Source organism: Mus caroli, chromosome 3 (assembly GCF_900094665.2).
Source record: "Mus caroli chromosome 3, CAROLI_EIJ_v1.1, whole genome shotgun sequence".
NCBI lineage: Eukaryota > Metazoa > Chordata > Mammalia > Rodentia > Muridae > Mus > Mus caroli.
In genome coordinates, this window is record NC_034572.1 from 80,058,177 (window position 1) to 80,064,513 (window position 6,337).

The following is a 6,337-nucleotide window of genomic DNA, read 5'->3' on the forward strand; positions in this document are numbered from 1 at the left end:
ATGGTCCATCCTTTTGTCTCAGCTCCAAACTTTGTCTCTGTAACTCCTTCCATGGGTGTTTTGTTCCCAATTCTAAGAAGGGGCAAAGTGTCCACACTTGGGTCTTCGTTCTTCTTGTTTAAAATGCTTTTAATTGAAATAAAATTATATTACTTCTCCCTCATTTTCTTCCTCCAGCCTCTACCAACTACCCTCCCTCAAAACCTTCCTGTGCCCCCTCAAGTTGATAGCCTCTTTTTCTTCAATTATATAAGTGTTATATGTGTGTGTGTATATATATGTATATATATATATATACATACATATATATGTATATACATACATACATACATATATATGTATGTATATAGTATGTTTGTGTGTGAGTGTGCGCGTGCACACACATATGTATATATGCCACTGTTGAAGCTTTTTCCGTTGTGTGCATACAGTTTCAAGGCTCACCACTCTGCACTGGAAGACCAGGAAGGGGATCATCCCAGGAGAAGCTGATACTTTCCCCAAGTCAACTACGATCTGTAGTTCTTTGTTCAAGGGTGAGACCCCATGAAACATGTCCCCTTCCCTGTGCTACACAGAAAGATGCTTATTAAAAAATTGAAATCGTGTCATTGGTTGAAATGACTTCTTTTTTATATATGAATTTGTTTGGGTCTTTTCCTCTGCATCTAGCTAAAGGAGCAACTTATCTTTTCAAAGAGTCAAATCATCCTTCGTCACAGAATGTTTAGTCTGTTTCTTACTGCTGCTCTGTTACCAATTGTTCACTTTTCTCTATGAATTTTAAATTTTGTACTTTTTTCCTCTTAACATTCAACTTCTTCAATGTCCCATTTTTGGTTGCTTGCGATCTTTTGCCTCTTCTCCTTTTTCTCTCCTTTCCTCTCCCCTTTCCCCTGTCTCCCTTCTCCCTCTTCTTCCAGTTCCTCTCCACCCCCAGTCAAGATCTTACTATGAACCCTCGGCTGTCTTCAAACTCACAGTCTCCTGCCTCAGCTCCATTTTCCTTCCTTTTCTGATGCAGGGCCTAATTGACCCCAGCTTCTCTCTTAGAACTTCCTTACTGCTGTTTTGAGACACTGCTTCTCGATGTGCTTCAGGCTTGACTCAAAATTGTCATCACTTTGCCTTAGCCTGCCAAGGGCTGAGGTGAGAGACCTGTGGTACCAGGTCCAGTTTAGAACTTTTTTGGTGTTGTTTCCTGCAGGGTTTGATATGTTTTGTTTCTATTCAACTTATCTCTAAGTTTTAAATGCTACTAGCCACTCAGGAGCATATTGTTTGAATTCTGTACATTTTGGAAGGTCTCTTAGTTCTCCCCAAACAATTCTCCCCAAATTGTAGTCCATTGTGCTCAAAAGAGATACTTGAAATGACTTAGAGATCCTTAAGTTTGTCCACTGGTCTGTGGCCTTAGTGGGTCCAATCTGGAGAATGGCTCATGTGCACTTGGGAAGAACACGTGTTCTGCTGGTTTTGGTGGAATATTCTGCAAATGACATGGTGTTATAGTAGAGTTTGTATGTGTTATTTCTTTGTTGGTTTTAATGTCTGGATACTGTTTCAATTGCTGATCATAGGATGTTGAAGCCTCCTGCTATCTTAGCTAGATTTCTGTTGCTGTGATAAAACACTAACTACCAAAAGCAACTTGGGGAGGAAAGGGTTCATTTTACATTATAACTTACAGCATTCATGAAGAAAAGTCAGGACATGAGCTCAGGACAGAAACCTGGAAACAGGATCTGGAGCAGAGATCATAGAAGAATGCTACTTACTATAGCTTGTTCCTCATGGCTTGCTCAGTTTGCTTTCTACAGCACTTCCCACTGTGGACTGGGCTCTTCTACATCAGTCATTGATCAAGGAAACACCTCCACAGTCATGCCTACAGGTCAATCTGATGGGACATTTTCTTACTTGAGGTTCCCTCTTCTCAGATGACCCAAGATTGGGTCTAGCTTGGAAAACAATAACAACAACAACAACAAAGCAAAACAAACAAACAAACAAATGGACCAGTACATGTACTGTTTATATTACAACCCAGGCCTTCCTTTAGATCTAACATTTCTTGTGTATACTTGGATTCTCTGACATTGAGTGAATATATACTTATCATTGTTACATTTATTTATCATTGTTACATTCTCTTGTCTTAATGAATTGACATCTTTATAGGTGTCTGGTCACAGCTTACCTTTTCCCGCTCTTTTTATAATGCACATGTAAAATGTGAAGTCTGGTCCATCAGTTATAAGTCTCCAGACTCGCTTCTGGTTCTCACTTGCATGTGATTCTCTCTGCCTTCACCTTTAGCTTATGTGTCTTTTCAGGCAAAGCTCATATCTTCAGACAATATAGAGTTGGTCTTGTGGTTAGTCCATTACCTGATTTTGTTTCCTTTAGGTAGAGATCTTGGGACTCTTGGGACTTACTTCTGCCATTTTTGTGCAGTTTTCTAATAGCTTTGTGCAGCCTTTCTTCCTGTCTTCCTCTTTTGCCACTCGGGCCTGTGGTTTTTGTGGCCTGGGGAAATGCTAAGCTGTTTCCTCTCTTATTTGTTTATCTGCAGTAATCACTTTGTTGTTACTGTGTAACTCCCATTTGAAGATCTGGTAGTTGTAGTATGTGTTTAATCTGGTCACAGTTTACATTTGGCTTCAGGCAAATATTCTAGAATTTTCCAATACAAATCTTTTTATATGATAGTTTGCATTTTTTAATATGTATATTACTGAACAACTTGTATCTGTAATTCACTATTGGGCATTTTGACTTTTGTTCTTTTGTTTGTTTGTTTGTTTTTGTTTTTTTTTCAAGACAGGGTTTCTTTGTGTAGCCCTGGCTGTCCTGGAACTCACTTTGTAGACCAGGCTGGCCTCGAACTCAGAAATCCGCCTGTCTCTGCCTCCCGAGTGTGTGCGCCACCCACCCGGCTGACTTTTGTTCTTTATAGCAGAGATTTAAAAGATTTGCATACTGCCCTTAGGGTAATGTGATAGGTGAGTGAATTTGGTGATGAATATATGCCATTGTCTCTATAAAACCAAGACCCTTTTCATCCCTGACATTAAGGCATTCTACAATTCCTATTTAAGGTGGGCTTATTGTTACCAATCTTCTCTTTTCTTCAAGATAGTGCTTCTCTGTGTAGCAGCCCTTCTGACTGCTGCACATTTAGTTTTATTTTTAAAAATTCATAATTATAAATTTGGGCAAATTATTTTAAAAAGCACAAAGTTCCATGTACCTTCTGCCCAGCCTGCTGCACGTCAGTAGTATTTTCTATAGCTGTAGTACACATCAAGTCCAGAATACTGCTAAAGATATAGCTTAGCTCCATGGCCTTCCAGGTTCCATCCAAAGGGCCCGGGGGATATGAGAACACTTCCTGCAGCCTCCTTTCCCTCCAGGCAATGTTAGGGATGACCAACAGTCATTCACTGTTCTAGGAAAGAGCTGAAGGTTCCCCCTACTCCCACCATCTGGGAAGGAGATGCAGGCAATGACTGCAGGCACTGAGCACAGATCACATACTAACCAAGCCTGCTGCTCTGTGATGTAGAACCTCTCCCATACTCTGGAAACATTTAAGAGTAGGTACACCTGTCTGCTGAGACTGAAACCTCTACTTCAGCCCCGTATGGTATTCTTCATGCATAAAGAAGATTCCTCTCAGATCTTTTCTAACTTCCTCTCTTTCCATCCCTTCCTGAAAACCTAACAATTACCCAGTGTGCTTAGTTAACACTTCACCAGTTTATACTTGCATTTATTTTTATTATTTGTGCATTCATCTGTATGTGAGTATCAAGTACAGTTTTGTAGTTTTGCCTAGTTACCACAATAGGATATTTAATTACACTGTTACACTAAAGGTCCCTAGTGTTTACCCTGTCCTAATCATACATACTGCACACACCATTTCTTAGCCCCTAGCAGCTACTAAGTTGGTTTCTATTTGTTAATGTTTGCCTTTCCCCAAATACTGTATAAATAGAGTCATGGGGTAGGCATTTCTCCCTGTTTAGTGTACTTTTCTTTTTTTTTCTTCCATTGTTTGTTTTGGTTTTGTTTCCCTGTGTAGCTCCAACTCTCCTAGAACTCATTCTGTATTCGAGCCTAGTCTTGAACTTAGAGATCTGTCTGCCTTTGCCTCCTAAATTCTGGGATCAAAGTGTATGCTATCCTCCCAGCCACCCCTTCTCCTCCCTCCTGCTGGCTAGTATACTTTTCTTAAAGTTTGTTCATGTTTTTGTCCATATCTATAATTTGTCTGTTTCACCATGGAACACACTAGTTGCTTAACTTATTGAAGAGAATCTAAGTAGTTTTCACAGGTTTTAACTGCTATCAATAAAGCTGCTGTAAATATTTACATGGAGTGGCCCATGGCTCCAGCCATGTATGTAGCAGAAGATGACCTTGTCGGGCATCAGTGTGAGGAGAAGCCCTTGGTCCTGGGAAGCCTTGAAGCCCCAGTGTAGGGAAATGCTAGGGTTGAGAGGTGAGAGTGGGTAGGTGGGTAAGCACCCTCATAGAAGAAGGGTGGGGGGTGGGGGGTGGTGGTGGTGGTGGGGAGGATGGGATAGGGGATTTTCGGAGGGGAAACCGGGAAAGGGGATAACATTTGAAATGCAAATAAATAAAATATCCATTAAAAAATAAAGCAGCTGTGAAGATAAATTTTCATTTCTCTGTTTTGGGTTTGGGTGTTAGGTAGGGTAAGTCCCTTTTGCCTCCTTTGTTTTATTTTTCTTTGACTTTTTTTTCCCCGATAAATATTTGTACTGGCTAGTTTTGTGTCAACTTGACACAGCTGGAGTTATCACAGAGAAAGGAGCTTCAGTTGAGGAAATGCCTCCATGAGATCCAACTGTAAGGCATTTTCTCAATTAGTGATCAAGGGGGAAAGGCCCCTTGTGGGTGGGACCATCCCTGGGCTGGTAGTCTTGGGTTCTGTAAGAGAGCAGGCTGAGCAAGCCAGGGGAAGCAAGCCAGTAAAGAAAATCCCTCCATGGCCTCTGCATCAGCTCCTGCTTCCTGACCTGCTTGAGTTCCAATCCTGACCTCCTTGGTGATGAACAGCAATGTGGAAGTGTAAGCTGAATAAACCCTTTCCTCCCCAACTTGTTTCTTGGTCATGATGTTTGTGCAGGAATAGAAACCCTGACTAAGACAATATCTCAGTGAATCTCAGGCTGACCTTAAACTCTTCACCCAGCTGCTTCTGTCTATTGCATTACACAGCTGGCTCCATCCTTTTAAAGATGGCCGCAGTGTTTTCCTGAATGTTCAGGATGGTACCGCCACCTATGCACAGTATCATGATTCTCCTCTTTTTCACTTGTGTTTAGTGTATGTTTAAAGTTTAACTCTTCTACTGGATAAGTAGATAATATTTTACTGGGATTTTAATTGGCATTTCTCCTGTAGCAAATAACCTTGCACATTTATTTGTCATTTGTAAAACCCCTGGCAATCTCTTTTGCCCATTTAAGATCGGATTTTTCACTTTTCCAATACTTAGTTTTAAAGTTTGAAAAATATATTACCCAGTCTTTCTCAGTCCATGATGCAAACACTCCCCTAGTCTCTAGCTTATACTTCATCCTCTTAGTCAGACTGTGTGGAAGTAAAATGTTTTTAATTATTAGAAAGTCAAAGTTGCTGGTGAGATGGCTCAGTGGGTAAGAGCACCCGACTGCTCTTCTAAAGGTCTGGAGTTCAAATCCCAGCAACCACATGGTGGCTCACAACCATACATAAGGAGATCTGACTCCCTCTTCTGGAGTGTCTGAAGACAGCTACAGTGTATTTACATATAATCAATAAATAAATCTTTAAAAAAAAAAAAGAAAGTCAAAGTTTTCAATTTTATCCCTTATAGATTATGTTTTTATGTCCAAATCTAAGAATTATTTGCATGGTTGTAGATCCTGAAGACTCTATTCTTTTTTTTTTCTTAAAGATTTATTTTATTTATTATATGTAAGTACACTGTAGCTGTCTTCAGACACCAGAAGAGGACATCAGGTCTTGTTACAGATGGTTGTGAGCCACCATGTGGTTGCTGGGAATTGAACTCAGGACCTCCAGAAGAGCAGTCAGTGCTCTTAACCTCTGAGCCATCTCTCCAGCCCAAAGACTCTATTCTTTTGATTTACCTCTAAAAATTTTATAACTTTTTCATATTTAAGACTATGTTCCATTTTTGTATAAGATGCATAGTTTGTTTGCTTATTCGTTCTTTCTGTCCTTCTTCCCTCCCTCCCTTTTCTTTCTTCCTTCCTTCCTCTTTCTTTCTTTCTTTCTTTCTTTCTTTCTTTCTTTC